This window comes from Sus scrofa, chromosome 18, assembly GCF_000003025.6.
Source record: "Sus scrofa isolate TJ Tabasco breed Duroc chromosome 18, Sscrofa11.1, whole genome shotgun sequence".
NCBI lineage: Eukaryota > Metazoa > Chordata > Mammalia > Artiodactyla > Suidae > Sus > Sus scrofa.
In genome coordinates, this window is record NC_010460.4 from 34,684,072 (window position 1) to 34,703,369 (window position 19,298).

The 19,298-nt window shown below is 35.3% G+C and overlaps 1 protein-coding gene across 4 annotated transcripts in view; it reads left to right on the top strand.

The window, feature by feature from the left end:
• The window catches only part of IMMP2L (inner mitochondrial membrane peptidase subunit 2), a 923,412-nt gene that overhangs the window by 677,231 nt on the left and 226,883 nt on the right, over window positions 1-19,298 (top strand). The window lies entirely within an intron of this gene.

A 19,298-nucleotide genomic window follows, 5' to 3' on the forward strand; every position in this document is an offset into this window, starting at 1 on the left:
GGTGAGGGCCTAAAAAGAGACCAAAAAAAAATGTATAATGAAAATCACATTGGTAAGTAACATTTTCAGCATTTAATTTATAACAGAAATGCTGATGTTCCTTATGCCTTGTGTATATTCCATAAGATAGGTGACTAAACTCAGATTTTATATCTTTTTCATTTTTGAATGCATACAGAACTCCTTTGTGAACCCCTGCCATAAATCATTATATAAAGTGAAGAATATTTTAGTTGATGGAAACTGTGCCTGATTTCTAGTCACCTATGTGTGTTTCAATACTTGGATCTTCAACTCATTAGATTTTCTTCCATCTAGACATATCCATACTTGTATATATGTATAAGCTGATATTGAGCACTTTGATAGGTTTGCAAAAAAGTTACCCACGTTCTTGTCAAAAACTAAATGTTGGTGTTCTCTATAAAATAATTTCCTTCATCTATTGTGAAGAACTGCTATTATTGTCACTAGAGGAGCGATCATGTGACTCGCCTTTGGCTAAAAGGACGGTAAGAGATTTGGGGTGAGATGCGCGTTATGTGTAAGTGGAAGGAAGCTTTAGGACACTACTCCTACTTCGAGCTTCAATGATCATCAGAAAAACATCGAAGACCTTTCTTGCTTTTGAGTAGCAATTATTAAAAAAAAAATACAACTTGATCTTTGCAGGGTACATCAAAGAATGGATAGACTGGAAATGCTTTAGGTCACTTAGAGCGCAGTAGACGTGACCATCATGGAAAAGCTTAGTCGCAACTTGAAAGTGAAAATAAGTCATCCGAAAATAGTGCTATTTCTCTCTCATCAATTCGATTAAATCTATTAAATGAATCATGATGTTGGCCAAGTTTACATGAAAATGAGAGTTAATTTCACTTTGGGTTTTAATTGGTGGGGTGGTGACTCTGAAAGGAAGCGTTAATGTTGTTTGCTACCAGTTGTGGGATGTGGGGTAAATAATGACTTACTACTAATAAAGTACTAAAGTTTGAGATTGGGTTACTTTTTCTTAATAGATAAAACCAATGCAATATTATCTATATAATTAATATAATCACTCCCGGTCATTTGTATTCTAGATGCTTTCTTGTTTCAAAGAAAAAACGATTAAGTTGATTGCTAGAATACTGGGAATTATACATAACCCTCAATGTCAAAATTAGAAAAAGAAATTGTACTGAGATGAGGGGAAATATTTGTCACATCATGTAATAATTTATTTTGTATTTGATGAGTTTTAGTACATATATTTTTACCCTTACAGTGATGTCTCATGTTTTGTGTTCCAATAGCATTTATGACTACGAAAGATTAATATCGATGCTCCCAGACACGTTTTAAAATAACAGAGGGTAAAAAACTGAATTAAAGTCCTACAATTTTTGTTTAAAGCTAAGTTGTGATGATTGAGCATGGAGATTTTCTATTGCATATCGATTAATTAACGGTTATCTGAAAAATTCAATTATTTTAACATTTTTATAATTCTAAAAAATAAAAACTAAAGTTTTATAATTCTTAGAAACAAAATAATCTTTAATCTTAAAATCCACATAGACTTTAAAGTTATTATATTTATATAATATATAATATTATAATATATTATATATTATTATATTTTTCCAATAATTCTCAGGCTTATCCATCTGTATACTTGGAGATGTATGTGGAAGATCAGTAAGCTCCAGGCTTTCTGGATGGTTGATTCATTTCTCCCTTTGGAAGTAGGGAATGCACTTTTCCTGGTACACAACCAATCTAAAAGCAGCTGCCAATGGGGAAATGCTATATAATACAGGGAACTCTATCCAATATTCTGTGATAATCTGTATGGGAAGAGAATTTGAAAAAGAATGAGTGTCTGTATATGTGTAACTGAGTCACTTTGTTGTACAGTAGAAATTGCCACAACACTGTAAGTCAACTATACTTCAATGAAATTTTAAAGATTAAAAAAAATAAAATGCCATATATTAGATTCTAGATATAAGTGATATCTTCTGGCCATGATCTGTTTCTGTTTGTTTGTTCATTTGTCCATCTGTTTGTTTTAGATAGGATCATCTGTTGCGTATTTTAGATTCCACAAATAACTGATATCATATGGTATTTTTTTTTCTTTCTGGCTTACTTCACTTAGTATGAGAATCTCTAGTTCCATCCATGTTGCTGGAAATGACATTAGTTTGTCTTTTTATGGCTGAGTAATATTCCGTTGTATATATGTACCACATCTTAATCCATTCATCTGTCAAGGAACATTTAGGTTGTTTCCATATCTTGGCTATTGGGAATAGTGCCACAATGAACATAGCAGCCCATGTATCTTTTTCAATGGAAGTTTCATCTGGATATATGCCCAGGAGTGGGATTGCTAGGTCATATGGTAGTTCTATATTTAGTTTTCTGAGGTATTTCCATACGGTTTTCCATAGGGGTTGTATCAATTGACATTCCCAACAACAGTGAAGGGGGTCCTTTTTCTTCACACCCTCTCTAGCATTTATTTGTTGACTTGTTAATTATGGCCATTCTGACTGGTGTGAAGTGGTACCTCATTGTAGTTTTGATTTGCATTTCTCTAATAATTTAGTGATGTTGGTCATTTTTTTCATTTGCCTGGTGGCCATCCTTATGTCTTTGGAGAAATGTCATTTAGGTCTGTTGCCTATTTTTCAGTTGGGTTGTTTGTTTTTTTGTTGAGTTGTATGTATTGTTTATGTATTTTGGAGATTAGGGTGCCCTTGTCTGTTGCAAAAAGATTTTTTCCCATTGTGTGGGTTGTCTTTTCATTTTTTTAATGGTTTCCTTTGCTGTGCAAAAACTTTTGAGTTTAATTAGGTCCCATTGGTTTATTTGTGTCTTTATTGTCATTATTCTAGGAGGTGGATCAAACAAGATATTGTTGCAATTAATGTCAAAAAGCATTCTGCCTGTGTTTTCCTCTAGGGGTTTTATAGTATCTGACCCTACATTTAGGTCTTTAATCCATTTTGAATTTATTTTTGTATACAGTGTTACATAGTGTTCTGCTATGTTCTTTTACATGTAGCTTCCCAGTTTTCACAGCACCATTTATTGAAGAAACCATCCTTCTTCCACTTTATGTTCTTGCCTGCTTTTCATAGTTTAGTTAACCATATTGCTTGGGTTTACTTTTGGGTTTTCTATCTTGATCCAACAATCCATATTTCTGTTTTTGTGCCAGTACCATATTGTTTTGATAACTATACCTTTGTAGTATTGCCTAGAGTCAGAAAGCTTGATTCCTCCATTTTTGTTTTTCTTTTTCAATATTGCTTTGGCTATTTGAGTTTTTTTGTGTTTCCATACAAATTTTTAAACATTCTGTTCTAGTTCTGTGAAGAATTTCTTTGGTAATTTGATAGGGATTGCATTGAATCCTATGGATTGCCTTGGGTAGTATAGTCATTTTGATAATATTGATTTTTCCATTCCAAGAGCATGGTATATGTTTCCGTTTGTGCCATCTTTGATTACTTTCATCAATGTCTTATAATTTTCAGAGTACAGGTCTTTTGTCTCTTTAGGTAGGTTTATTCCTAGGTATTTTATGCTTTTTATTTGATTATAAATGGGATGATTTCTCTAACTTCTCCTTCTGATCTTTCATTATTAGAATATACATATGCAATTGATTTCTGTGTATTACTTTTGTAGCCTGTGACTTCGCCAAAGTCATTGATGAGTTCTAACAGTTTTTTGTTGCTGTCTTTAGGGTTTTCTAGGCATAGTATCATCATCTGCAAAAAGTGATAGTTTTACTTCTTTTCCAATTTGGATTCCTTTTATTTCTTTTTCTTCTCTGATTGCTGTGGCTAGGACTTCCAAAACTATGTTGAATAATAGTGGTGAAAATGGACATCTTTCTCTTGTTCCTGATCTTAGTGGAAATGTTTTCAATTTTTCACCATTGAGAATGTTATCTGTGGGTTTTTCATATATGGTTTTTATTAAGTAAGGTAGTTTCCCTCTATGCCCACTTTCTGGAGAGTTAAGATTTTTTCTTTTTTCTTTTTGCTTTTTAGGGCCACACCTGTGGCATATTGGAGGTTCCCAGGCTAGGGGTCAAATTGGAGCTATAGCTGCTTGCCTACACCACAGCCACAGTAACGTGGGATCTGAGCCATGTCTGCAACCTACACTGCAGGTCACATCCATGCTGGACCCTTAACTGACTGAGCAAGGCCAGGGATCGAACATGTGTCCTCATGGATGCTAGTCAGACTCATTTCTACTGAGCCATGACGGGAACTCCTGGAGAGTTAAGAATTTCAATGACATCACCTTTTTGATGTTGTTTTAGGTGAATACATAAAAATAATGTAATATACAATATTATGTTAATTATCCCATGATTATAGTCAATTCTATTTTTATACTTTGTACTTATCTATATTTTAAAAGGTTTGCAACACATTTGTATTATCTTTATAATCAGAAGAAAACTAAATATTCAAAAAATAAGATAAACATGATTAAAGTAAATGACTTCTAAGTTTCACTCTGACTCTAAATTTTGTAAAAAATATTTTATGCTGCTATGGCCAGAAGGAAAAATATCACACATGTGATTGGGTAGGAAATGATTCAGTCATGAATATGTCTCTGTGGAAGATTCTCCATGGTAAACATCTTGAATATATCATCACTGTACAAAAATATCTGATAAAAAAATATCCTGTCTTATAATATGGATTCACTAATGTGTGACGTCAACTCAGATTTCTAGTGTGAGAAATATGTTTTGTTAGTTTCTTTTACGATTGGATTATTGTCTAGAAGTGTTTTTCAGTGCATGTTACTACTTGATTTCACTGGATTGTGTAGTAAAGATATCTGATGATTGTTTCGAATATTTGTAAGGCACTCCTCTTAGGAATTCTTTTGCTCTGTGAAAGACTTAGTCTTTGCCTTTACCATCCCTACTTCCCTGTGGATGACATTAATACATTTCTACTGTGGCCATGCTGTTGTTCTTTGCCAGCATCCAAAAATAACTGATTATAAAGATATTGATGAATTTTCTGCTTGCTGTAAAGGAAAGCTCATAAAAAGCAAATTTCATATTTGTATGTGTGCATACATGGCTGTGAATTTTCAAATAGTGTCTTTTAACTATTTCAGATTAGCAGTCCCTCCATCCATTAAAAATACAGGCAGCAGTTCTTTCTCCTATTTATTATAAGTACATTCATTTCAGTACTTGTGTTTAAAACAATCTCACAGATATTTTTTCCTTTTGGTGAAAACATAAATGACCCTTTCCGTGACCTCTGTTTAGTTTGTACATTTCCTTTGATTTTTTTTCTATAATTTTAATCTAGTTTTAAATCATGGGCCACTGAAATATGTTCACTGTTGGCTGTATAATGACTTGTTGTAAGGGTACATGTGAAATTCTAGGTTTTTAGTGTCTAAAATAAATAATTTATTTTAATATCATTGACCAATGGAAATTAGGGGAAAAAATTTTCGGTTTAAACATTTATGGGGTGAAGATAACCTTTCCAAGCCATATAAAAGTATTTTGATTTTTAGGTTTATGATCATAGTGTCACCTTGTGAACAATTTGTGTGTGGGAACCATGAAGCAGAACTGAACAATTTGGTGCAGAAACTATGCATGATATACTGCTTCTATCTGAGAGTGGAAACTGGGAGTTATACTAAATATGAATTCTTTTTAGTTCCAAGTCATTTGGAAAAGAGCTAACCTAATCACTTATTTAACAGATACTTAATTAAATAAAATACTTGCCCCCTAGAATTTTTTCTTGAAAGAAATTTCCTCATAGATAACAGTTTTAGAATAAATGAGTATTAGAAATTTTGTTTATAAATTAAATAAGCTAATCACCTGAAAGTGATAATCTATAAGGAAGCACTGATACAAAGATTAAAATTTCACAGAATTCCTTTTGAATTTAATGAAGTTACAACACTTTTTACTGTTTAAAAAATACTAAAGAAGTAAAGGAGAGGAAAAGTTGATGTTTTCGTAGTATGCAATCTCTTCATTTATGTCTTTAAGATACATTTTTGAGCAGCTACCAATTATCCAAATTGATTTTTGCCTGGATTCCACTGAGCAGAATGGATCAGAAGAGATGAGGATTGTATTAATTAGAAAGAGGGTGCTGGATTAGGTAATATGTGGAAATAAACCTTTAAAGAGGTTCATTATCTAGTCATGCCTGTTTTGAATTTTCTCTCTGTACTTTATGAGTTTTTGGTGAAAAAGAAATACAGTATTTAATTGATGAGGGCAGCAGAGCAAGATTCTTGGAGATGTAAGGAGGCTGAAATGAGAAGAAAGGAAAGAGAGGTTAGGATATTTTTGAGACCAACTGACAAAGGGAAGGGTTGGAATGGAGTCTGGTAATTTGTATAAAGGATTCAGAGTATTAGGACAGAGATTCAAGTTATGGATAGTAAGGACAGCACTGAGCCTGATGAGTCTTCCCAATCTGTGTGCCACTGTCAACAAGAGATGCCATGTTGCCTAGGAAGAACATGAGACTGTCAAAGATACAACAGTGAGTGAGGTATAATCCCTGCCTGCAAGGAGGCAGACAAATAATAGGGCAAAACCAGCACAGTACTCCAAGCAGAGGTTTTAGACAGAGCCTGTTAGAGGTATATAGACATTTGTGTACTGAAAACCCATAAGAAAAACCTACAAAATCTTCTGGAAGGATTTGTTAGAACACAGTGTTCTAAAATTCATGGAAATAATAACTATTTGGTAAAATCTGGTATTGCATAAAACACTCTGGCTGCTTCATGTGTTGTGAATGAATTGGTTTATGCCTGGAGTGGTTAATGTGTTTCAGCTGCATTGAAAACACTCTGCTTATACAATACAGAATAATCTTGTGGACATCTGAGAACGAATTGACATTTCATTTTATGTATTGTTGAAGTGTAGAGCTTTCCTTGTGTAAATTCTCTTGAGCAGCTAGAATAACTTTTATTTAAAATCAGCCATTTTCAAATAAAGAAAAAGGTCATTAGACTGTGTTGACAGAATCCAAGGAAAGTGTTCTATTCACACTTTCTTTGAAACATGTTGCTTAGCCTTTAATTAGTTATATTTTCTTGTTTTCTTGTAGTACATGCTTTTATTCATTAAAAATTTTGTTGGGAACCAAACAATCTCTATTTATAGACAAATATTTGTGACAAAAGTCCCATGGTTCTTAAAATCATAAAACCTTACCTTAGTTTTTTCCTTCAATTGTTTTTCATAATTCCTTTAAACAGTGCCATATTTTACTTAGGTGTAATTATTATTTGGCCTATATAGACCAAGGCATGCATTTCATAGAAAGGTCAAAGCCATTGAAAAGGAGTGCCATTATAACTAAAATATCTGTATATTCAAAGATAGGTAAGACTCAGAAAGTAGCTCATTTTCTGGAGAAATATTCAAAACAGAGAAAGGCTCATACAGGGCAAAAACAAACAAACAAACAAAAACAACCCACAAGAGTCCCTTAGGATTAGCATCTGCTGTTGGTTGGACTTACTTACAATATAGTTAGAATATCAAAAAATATAAATAATTTTTAAAAAAAAGCATGGAAACATAATACCAACTAGAGATACAGTGATGAAGTAAATAATTTCATCTTTCAACCCCCCCCCCGAAAACAGACACAAACTAAACTTCTATTTCTACCAAATCAAATTTTGTTTCTGTCTCAATTATTCTGCTAGTGTAGAAAAATCATTTTCCCTGTGACTTCACTTTCAGATAGGAGAAATGTCAGCAGACTTGTCCTTAGACTTCATGGCTACGGCAGATACTATTCCTTTGGGCTGTTTAGTAAGAATTAAGCTTGTCCAATACATTAGAAATGGTGTATTTCTTGACAATGGGTCAGGAACTAAAATTTAGTGAAATATATGCAGTGTTATTAGTTTGGCAATTTTATAAGTTCTTGAACTTTTTTACGTGGGATTGGTGTCTACATTGCATGTTTACATAGAAAAATACAATGGAAGATATAAGTGACCTGAAAGAAAAGAAAAATCTTCTACTGCCTAGTCTAGAAAATACATGGAGAAAAAAAAAAAATCAGCTATTGCATATACTGTGATTCAAGGTTTGAAATTGAATTTCCTCATTTATATAGATATTTACTTATATTTTCTGAATAATTGTTTACTCTCTACTTCTCTTAATATGCAAACACAAAACTATGTAAATTATTTTGTTTTTTGATTGAACTTCTGGGAGATACCTTTCTTTGGAAATTTTTAATTTTCCTACCAATTTTTGGGTAATCTTAAAAATGGCTTGCTTTGTGTCAGTATCTCATTGTTTCGTTTTGTTAAAAAAAAAAAAAAAAAAAGAGAGATCCCCTCGTGGCTCAGTGGTTAATGAATCCGACTAGGAACCACGAGGTTGTGGGTTTGATCCCTGGCTTTGCTCAGTGGGTTAAGGATCTGGCATTGCCTTGAGCTGTGCTGTAGGTCACAGACGTGGCTTGCGTTGTTGTGGCTCTGGCATAGGCCTGCTCTGATTAGACCCCTAGCCTGGGAACCTCCATAGGCTGCTGGTGCGGCCCTGGAAAAGACAAAACAAATAAACAGACAAACAAAAAAATTTGCAAGAAGATTAAAAAGATCACTTTGATTGTCAGTGGCTTGGACTGTTCTTTTCTGTTTAATGAAGCCAGGTATGGAGCCTGTAATGAATCACAATAACCATGGGAATAACCCTTGGAAGACCCATGTGGGTTTGTGTTATATTAAAATTTGTATAACTTGGTGAATCGAGCAAGTGAAAACACAATTCTTTATTACAGTGGTCAGAATCAGAACCATGAGGTGTATTCTACTGATGGGGCATCGCAGGCCCCATGACTTTTTCATGAAATAATGTCAATTCCTGTAGTATGACTACAAGGTATTTCTGCTTCAACTCATCCTCCTGTCAGTAAGAATTTTTGTGAAAAAAACTCTGATGACATCATCCCACTTCTAAAACAATATCATCAGCCTACAGCACCTATCATAGTTAATGAAGAAATGTTAGAAGCTTTCCTTTTTAAATCAAAAACAGGACAGGAAGGTTCTCTTACCACTTCTGTTCAACATTGTGCAAAAGGTCATTGCCAGAGCAGTTTAAGGCAAGACAGAAATAAAAGATGTGGCGATTGGAAAGGAAATTTTTAAGCAGTTTTTTTTTTTTTTCCTAACATGTTATTGTCTACTTAGAAAAGCTAAGCATAATCTATAGAATTTTAAGACAGTTCTGCAAAGTTATTAGTATAAGAACTACCATATACAATGATCACACAGGTCTAGACCTCATCAACAAATAGAAAGCACACTTGTAAAGAATTTGCCATTTAAAATAGTAAAAGGAGTTCCCTGGCAACCTAGTATTTAAGTATTCTCTGTTGTCACTGCTGTGGTTCAGGTTTGATCCCTGGCCTAGGAATTTCTGCAAGCTGCAGATATGGCCAATAAAATTAATAAATTAAATAGCAATAAAAAAATCAAGATAGGGGTTACCTTTGGAAGGGATGAGAGTGAATGTGGTTGGGACCAGAGAAACAGGGATGCCAAATTACTGGTATTGTTTTAAATCTGAAGCAGCCTGGTGAGTATAAGCTATTGATTATATTATACTTTATATCTTTTCTGTCTGAAATGTAATAAAGTATTTTAATAACTACATAAATTAAAACATTAAAAGTTGGCCTCAGTGGCTACACATTACTCACAGCAGGACTCTTTCTAATATTTGTAGGACCTAGGCATGGACATCCACATGCCACATACCTAAATATTTCATAGCTACAAATCAAGATAACAAACTGTGAAATGAAGTATGTTCCTTTCTCTTAACTTGATAAATATACCTGCAAATGGCTCAAACTAGCAAACATTTCAAAAATGACTGAATTTAATATAAGTCTGCATATTCTGCTAGAAGCCCTGGGATGTTTGGGAGAGTAACATAAAACATATAATTCATGAATTATTCTGTATTTATCTATAAAATGTTTCTGACCTCCGTTTTGGCAAAATCACTATGTTGTTATAGTAAAGATTTTCACATAATTTGCATTAAATTTACAATAATTATATAAATGATTAAAATTTGTAAATTGCAATAAAGTATAGAAAATTTGAATATATGTTTATCAAAATGGTAGTGAAAGGTAATTTTTCTCAAATGTTTTGTTAAATACCAAAAGTACCTTTTAAAATCAAAAGGCAAAATAAAATGACTACTAATGAACATAAAAATTGTATCAAAATTATTTAGATAAAAATTTAAGAATTTAAAAATTGTATCTTATTACATATTTTTATAAAAGTAAGTTTATTTAAAATTTGAGGGTTCAATTTCCACATAGTTGTCCATGTAAAGGGTCTGCCTTACACTTTATGCGTACTATATTCTGAACTACATACACACAAATTTAAGAGGCATTTAAATATTTTGCACAGGAAGGTTTGAGTAAGAAGAGGCACATCAGCAAGACTGACTTGGGAAAACCATGAATGAAAGATTAGAGTGCAGATAGGCTTCAGGTAAAGAATGCAATTACTCGATGATATTATTAGTTCAAGTGGGAGATGATTAGTTCCTAGACTAAGGTGGCAGTAATAAAAAGATTGAAGAAGTGGATTGATTTGAGACTCCTTAGGGACCAAGAATTGATTGTATGCATGTTAGATTCTACTGACTGGAATTAACTCACAATATTTGTTAAAGAAGTTCACCAGTTGAAATACTGAGCTGCCTTTGTGCTCACCTATCATGGATCAGACCTTAAAGTTAAGCATAATGAGCTTAAATCATCACGATATTTTTGTGATCATCTTAATGTGGAAAACCAAAATATGGAAGTGACAACTTGATGTCTCCAAGATTCTTTAGTTTGCAAAGAGATATTTCAGCAGGCACCTTGGCTACTTGATGAGTGTGTTGACTTAAACTGATTAGACTTGCTGTTCTGATGTTCAAGGGCAGAGCTGAGTCTTACTCATGACTCATTAAAACTTAATTATTATTCCATGAAATTTCTCTTACTCTTGGCATTCATGCCAGTCCATACACTACCCACCCATTTCACAGGCCTTCTGGGTTCTCTGCTCTTTTTCACAAATTCTCATGTATTTCAAAAGGTAAAGATGAATCTAAGATTATAGAGGCAAATGACAAGGAAATATATTACATAACATAAGTATTTTAATTGTTAAACTGGCTGATAGGAAAGCAAGTTTAATTTTTTTATTATTTTTAATAGTATTATTTAAAATGTAAATCTACATGATATACTTCAAAATTAAGAGAGTTTTAAAAAGCAGAAACAAATTGTTAGTTTTTCAGAAGAAATGATGTAGAATTATTTACACTAATTTCAATATATGGTAAATGATCTTCCTTTTAAATAAAACTACAGTATCAGGATAAATATAATGGTATTATGATGAGTGGAAGGAAAGGGGAACTTATAGGGCTTCACCAAGTTGTGGAATTTGGAGTTTAGTTTTTCTTATCACTAAACCTGATTTTCATAAAGATAATAATTATTAACTGGAATTTTCTTTAGACGAACATCTACATTAGGCTAATGTTTAAATAGACCTCCAGTGCTTTTTATTTATGGTTGAAGAGCTTTAAGTGAAATATTTTAAAAACTACTTAAATCTTCCTTGTTGTGAAATGTATTTGCCTATTCCCCACAGAGGCTTTAAACTCTGTCTGCCTAGTATTTGCTGAGAAACTGAAGGCAAATGAAAGTTTCCTCTCAAAAAAGCTATGATTATGTTTAGATTGTTCATATAAATTAAGCTTACTTCAAAAAAAAAACTAATAAGATTATAAATTATGTCATTTCTACAAGACATTATGGAATTATATAGACTCTGGTCAAGGAAAAGTTCTAATCTTAAAATATTTGCCCCAAAGTTTTTTAAAACAAACTTAATCATGTGCTTCTTTTGACATTAAAACAAAAAACAAAAAGCAAACAAATAGTAGGTATTGGTCAGTCTTTCCAACAAAGAAAATTTATGTACTGCATAAGGAATGGTAGTGCCATTAAATTAATGATTTCTTTAAATCTAAAGACATGGTTTTAGTGGGCTGTTGTTTTCAGATTCAATGCATTACCCTGAAATAACTGAAAGCTAATAGTCCAAAATGGGCAAGGTCATTCAAAGGTCATCCATCCAAGTGCATGGCATTTAAAGAACTTTTTTGCCCAAATGGACATTGCTGGTTAGCTGTTATATCTTTTCAAATAGTATTATAGTGTTGAGTCACAAAAGTGTGCTTGAAAAGAACTTTAAATAAATTTTCAAGAGTAAGGTCTCATTTGATATAGTCACATAATACTTCTTTACGTTTTAATTTGGAAAGAAAATTAAATTAAAGCTCCACCGTGCTTTAGCTGAAGTATTTTTCCCTTTAGGTGAAACTACTATTTAATTGCAGGGAAGTCTCTCCTAAAGCCTTTATATAGTTCACAAAACAATACTGTATTAATGTGAATTTTTATTATGTGCTTCTTTACCCGATCACTATCCCTAACTGTCTCATTCCTCATTCTTTTGGAGTTCATTTTCCATAATACATTTTGGGCTGTTTGTTTTACCAAAGAAAATTTAGTATTTGGTTTTAAGAAAGAATATGAGTGCAATGTCCCTTTATGAAAAGGGTTTAAATAGGATGTGCCTGTGTCTAAGGACATTACCCTAAATTGATACATCATTATCCTTTAGGTTCAGGAAGATTGCCTTCTTTATGCAGTTATTTTCCGTAGTCTCTCTTTTTAAATCTGGAAATCCTCCAACATGGCTATGGGGATTCTTATCCTGATCCTTTGATTAGTCTATCTGTTTGAATGTGCTTTTCTATAACTTCAATCTGGTTTAAAAATAAACCAACCAAAACCATCATGAATCATGGAGAGGAGAATCATTTACAGATGCATGAGAAATATACTGTATACATTCTTCCTGCTCGATTGAAAATAAATGGCCTAGAGTAAATGAAAATGTCTTCAAAGCTTATTATACATTCTGCATTCTTAGCCCCTCTTTCTTTTACCTGTGGTAACAGTCCCTCATTCTGCCTTAGGAGCCCAGATCTATTCTGCTCTCCAAATACTATCCCTCTATTCTTCCCCAAAGGAGGAAATTTAGTAACCTTTCAAAGACAAAAAGAGAGAGAGAAAGGGGCAGAGGCAGCAGTGAAGGTGGAGAGAGAAATAAAGACTATCTCTTGTAAATATTACTTTCAACATTTTATAAATGTGGCATGAAGCTTTCTCCTCCACTCAATGTCCCCATAGAAAGAAAAACTAATACGACAGTAGAAATAAGCTAGCAAGCAGAGGATTTATTATTATTATTATTATTATTATTATTATTATTTTTGGTGATGCCCCACTCAAAGTATCACAAGGTCCCCTGAGGCAATGATGAATAACACTTTGAGAGTGTTTTGAACCTTGAGAGCTAAAGAAGTGGCCTCCAGCCTCACCGTGACTGAATGCCTAACTCCCCGACCTCAAGGCCTTCTCAAGCCAGGGAAACCCACCCCCATGGCCATAGCTGTAGACCTCCTCTCAGTATGTTACATATTACATATTACATTTTACAGTTTGAGCCAGAGGAGAAAATAATCTCTGACTCAATCCAGAGGTTCATTTGGGTCATGTGCCAATCCTGAACCAATAAACTGTGACCTGTGGTGGAAAACCTAGATGAGAAAGGACTGTGATTGGCCTAGTCCATCCTCGAACAATCACTCATTGTCAACGGTGGGAAACTGACAGTATTAATGGCCTGAACCTACCTAAACCCAGATTGGGACTTGAACACAAGGTTTTGAATTAGAATCACTCGCTCTGTGTCTGGACTCACTGAGATTCAGGTTCTTCCTGTCTCCGTGTAGAAGGAATTCAGTGAGAGACAAAGTGATAGGCAAGAAATAGATTTATTATGAAAGGACACTTGTGAGAGAGGCAAGTGGGCAGGCACGGAGGCTCTGCCCAGAGTATCCTGTGGGCTACAGTTTTTATCATCCAAGGGGAGTAGGGTTGGAAAAGCCTGTCTCTTCCTTTCTGGGAGTAGTCGCTCCTCCTTAGTATCGGCTAAGGTGTGTATTCAAATCTGCAGAAGGGTGGTCCTCAAACTCTTGCCCTTGGTCTGAATATGAATGCAGGCCTCCTCCCATCCCCTGCCCAATGACCTGAGGCAATTCTCAAGGCTCCACTAACTGTACGCAAAGCTGCCTTGTTCTGATGGGTTTTTTGAGCAATTTATTTACTTACAGTGATCTCCCAATGTCCCCTAAGTTTCCCTTGTTATCTGTGGTCCTTTATTGGGACTTCTAAAAGTACATGTGTCTACTCCATCCTTATCAGTGGGACACTATGGTAATCATAGTTTGAATCAGGTAGCTACTTCTAGATCTACTAATGTGGCCAGAAGGCAGTGTTACATAAAAATTGTGACAATCCCATGGAAAATGGGATTTTGCTGATGCCAACACAGAGAAAGAGGTTCTTGTTCCCAGTTTCTGCAGGGTGATAGAGAGACAAAAGAATAGACCTTGCTGTCATATAATCAAAGGTAGAAAGCATACATGCCCAGCAGAGGCAGAGATAAAACATTGTTAAGTTCACAGAAATGGTTACATCCAGCAAGAAAGAGTTGGATAGATTCCCATGAGTTCAACTTCAAAGAAAACACAGGATTGGGGCTTGTGGGCAAATGGAAAAGTAACTTTCTAGAAGTAGCCAGCAAATTAGAAGCAGAGAGGCAGAAGCCTTTAGGACATGTCCTGTGTATTTGAGCAATTTTATTTGGGTGGAAATTCAACTGTAGGAAGGGCAAAGTCTGAAGCCATGACTAAGGACCTTGAACATCACACAAAGACATCTGAACATTATTCTGGATTATTCTTCAGGCACCCAGAAGGCTTTTGGGCATGGTGGAGAAGTGATTAGAATAGCAAATTAGGAACAATAATCTGGCAATGTGTTTTGAAGCAAATGGGAACATGAAACAAAAGGGGAGAGAATTTACCCTGCAAAATTCTGCAGTATCACCCACAGTAAATAAATGAGGGCAAGGCTTCTCAGGCTTTAATTTACCTGGGAAATGCTAAAGGAGTTTATTAGAAATGCAAATAGCTGTGCTTGCCTCTCACAGATTATGGTGTGTAAACGTGAAATGGGGCTTTGGGATTAGCATTTTTTAAAAAAGCATCTGTTGACCTGAAAACATGCACAACCTGAAAGTCGAGAGTTAAGTTTTATTTGGGGCCAAATTGGGAGTGAAGCCCAGGAGACAGCATCTCAGGTAGCCCTGAGAAACCGCTCTGAGGTGGTGAGGGAAGAGCTAGGATATATAAGGGCTTTTGCAATGGAGGGCAGGGAGCAGGAACAAAAGAGGCCTGGGCTCACTGAAATTATTTCTTTGATATGCACCTCCACTATTGGGGCCAGTATCCTGAGTTTTCGATGCCTGCCGGACTCACCAGCCCTCACCCTTGGAGACATTCTTTATCCTTAACTATAGACCAGTCTGAAATGCCACCCAAGGGGGAAAAGGGGGAATATCAGGATAAGGTAAAAGTGAGGAGGAGGTGCATGCAGTATACACACATTTTACAAAAGTTTGTTGCTGAACTCCTGAAGGTTACTACCAGTCACAAGGAGCAGACATGGCCATGAAGGATTTTAGTGTTTTTCTAGATATGAAGAGTTGCAAGAATTGGGCACATAACATCTCCTCAAAAAACCCTGACTATCTAAAGGCCAGTTCTTCCAGTTTTCCCAGAGCACAGAGTGCCTCACTCCTGGTCTCCACCCTAAGCTCCACTCACTGGGTGCTGCGAGTTGGTAGCTGCAGTGGCTCATGTTTTACTCCATGTAGAGGCTGATGGCAAGTGCCAAACTTCAGTTCACACACCTGCTGAATGTGGCAGCAGGACCGCACTTTGAGAAAGGCAGCTCTTGGGATAGAATTTGGAAAATGAGTCTAAGAATTGAGTATGAAAGAGCTCTGGTTCACCCTTGCAACTTGGAGAGCTTTTGGAGTGCTGGAATTCAGCCCTGGTCTTGGTGTAACATATCTGAAGTCAGAGCCAAAGCAGGAGATTGAAGACACGAAGGCTCACTCCTCTTCAAAGTTTCCATGGCTCTGTTTCATGTGGTGCCATCTCTCTGTAGAGAAGTCAACTGGAGATTTTGCAGCGTGACTCACCCAAAGAATAGCATTGAGTTCTGTGATTTCAGTTGGGGAGCAGTGCCAGAAATGATTAATGTATTCTGTTTTAAGACCAAGTGTGATTATTTTTTATGTGGCTTCAAGATTCCCTTCTCTACTTGCCATCTATGCAGATTCAAATTCAGTGCAATTTAAACAACAAAGGGTGCTTCGGGCTGTTTAACAAATGGGAGATATGTATTAATCATTAGGTTTTGGATAGTTTTATTCTGGGGAGAGGGAGGGGTTATAAATATTCCCAGGAGTACCTCCACAGATGCAAAATATTTGTAGACTTTGCTTGGCTATTCTTACCTTAATAATTAATTAGAAGTCTTTTCAAAAATCCCCTTACATCTTCTGAATTAGGAGCAATCACATTTTTATCCTGTGCTGATAAATTCTCAGATCCACCTTTAGCTTGATTTAATGTGTGTGCCAAATAGTATATTTGTTTTGTTTTTAATTCTGTTGTTCTCATATGATACTTTAAGGTTAAAAGCTGCTGAAGGTCTGAAGCTGTGCTAAGATTGTCTTTGTCTCCTCTTCTTTTGTCTTTTTCCCCTTCTACTTTTCTTCAATAATTTTCTCTTGCAGCTCAACTAGATGCCTAGGCTTTGAAGAGATAGTTCATTCATTTGGCTCAGGGTTTCTCAGGGCTACTTTCATGTTGCCAAAACTAGTGATTGTTTCCATGTATTCATTGTATTCGGCCTTTCAGCAGTAGTCTATATAGTTGACCACTTCCTCTTTAAAACGATTTGAGATTTTTTTTTCTCTTAGCTTCCTTGAACTCATGCAACTAGCCATTTTTGCTTGGCATCTTTTTCACTTTCGTTCTTCTCTGTCAGACCTCCAAATGTGGCCTGCCCCTGGTCTTGGTGTAACATATCTGAAGTCAGAGCCAAAGCAGGAGATTGAAGACACGAAGGCTCACTATCCTGAACTTTCATCCCTTTTTAGAGCTCTCCCTAAGAAGATGGATCCCATGTCTTTAGAAGATGTTTTTATATATTGGTGCTCAGATTTCTATCTCCAGATTGATCTTATCACACTTGGATATTCAATAAGCATCTCAAATTTAACATGTCTAAAATGAAACTCTTAGTTCCTTCCCACTCCTGTCTCCTTTCCTCAGATTTCCCAGATTTTAGTAGATGACATCACCATCTACCCAGTTGCTCAAGCCAAAAAGTTAGAAGGCATCTAATGTCTCACTTTTTATCACTCCTAACTGCAGCCCACCATCAAGGCTAGTAGCTCCTCCCACATGATGCATCCTCAATGTATCCAATTTCATCCATCTCCACTGCTGCCTCCCTAACCCACTTCGTCATCATCTCTCAACACAGGAGCATCCTAACTGGCCCACAGGCTTTTCTTCTTCATCTTCTAAACTCTAATATCAAGATAGTGGCTGAAATCAACTTGCCCTCAGACCAGGTCCCTTTCCTATAAGAAACATTTCAGTGGCCTCCTGTTGCTGTTAGAATTAAAAACCACCTCCAGAGTATCTTCTCTGAGTCACTTGACTGTGGCCTTCAGGGGTCTCACACTATGCAGATCCTACATCTTGGTTCTTTCCATGCTTTGCACCACTCTGGTCTTTCAGTTCCTCGAACAGGACATGTGTCTTTTGTACTAGCTGGATCCTCTTCTTTGAATTGTCTTCCCGTAGGTCTTTCTACAGCTGGCTCCTTATTTTCCCCACTTGAGAGACGATTTTTCTGTGCACCCAGTCTAAAATGAAACACACCCACCCACCCTACTGCCATCACTAGTATTGCTGTATTATTTTCTTCGTAACTCTTATCCCTGTCTTATATTATTTTACTTCTTTATTTACTTTCTCTCCTCCATTAAAAATTAAGCTTCGTAAGTCAGGGGTTATGTCTTTTGCATTCATTGCTATAGAACAGTGCTTGGATCACAACAGGCACTTCATACCTCTTTTTGAAATGGATAGGTGGATTTCTGTTTTGAGAACGAGCTTAGCTCTAGTGGTACCTCCTGGTTCAGAAGTAAGAAATTAATGAAACATATACAAAGATATCCTGGGAAGAAAAAGGGGCTGTCTACTTATAGTGGCCAGTGGAAGCTGGAAGTAGGCTCATGGCATGATGCACTTTCCAGGAAGCATTGGATAAGATTAGAGAGTGATATGAATCCCACCTGAAAAATAGATGATCCTGCAGTCTCACCTCTGGGTATATATACCAAGGAGATAAAACCATTATCTCAAAGAGGTAGCTGTACTCTGCTGTTCACTGCAACATTATTTATAATAGCCAAGATATGGAGATAACCTACGGGCTCATGAAAGGACAAATGAATAAAGAATAAATAAAATATAGTAGCTGTATACACATATGTGCAAAGGTGTATTATTCAGCCATGAGAAAGAAGGGAATTTTGCCGTTTGCTCCAACATGGATGGACCTTAAATGTATTATGCTAAGTGAAATAAGCCAGACAGAGAAAGACAAATTTTGCATGATATCTCTTATATGTGGAATCTAAAAAAAAAAAAGTCAAACTCATAGAAACAGAGACTAGTAAAGTGGTTTCCAGGGGCTGGAAGGTATAGGAAATAGGGACAGATTCGTAAAAGGGTACAAACTTTTAACTATAAGATGAATAAGGTCTGAGGAAATAATGTGTAACGTTGTAACCATAGTTGATAACACTGCATGTATAATTAAAATTTGCTAGGAGAGTAGAACTTAAATGTTCTCAACAAAAAAATTCCCCAAACTATATATATATAGTGTATATATAGTGATGGATGTGTTAATTAACTACATGGGTGGAATCTTTCCACAATATATATGGATGTCAAATAATTGCGTTGTGCACTTTAAATATCTTACAATTTTATTTTCCATTTATACCTCAAAGCTGAAAATAATTTTAATTAAAAAGATGATGGGAAAATAAAGCTCAACTAAGTAGGTTTTTTACTCTAAAACATTCGTGCTCTACTACTAAGAATAAAATAAACTGATTAAAAAAAAAAAAAG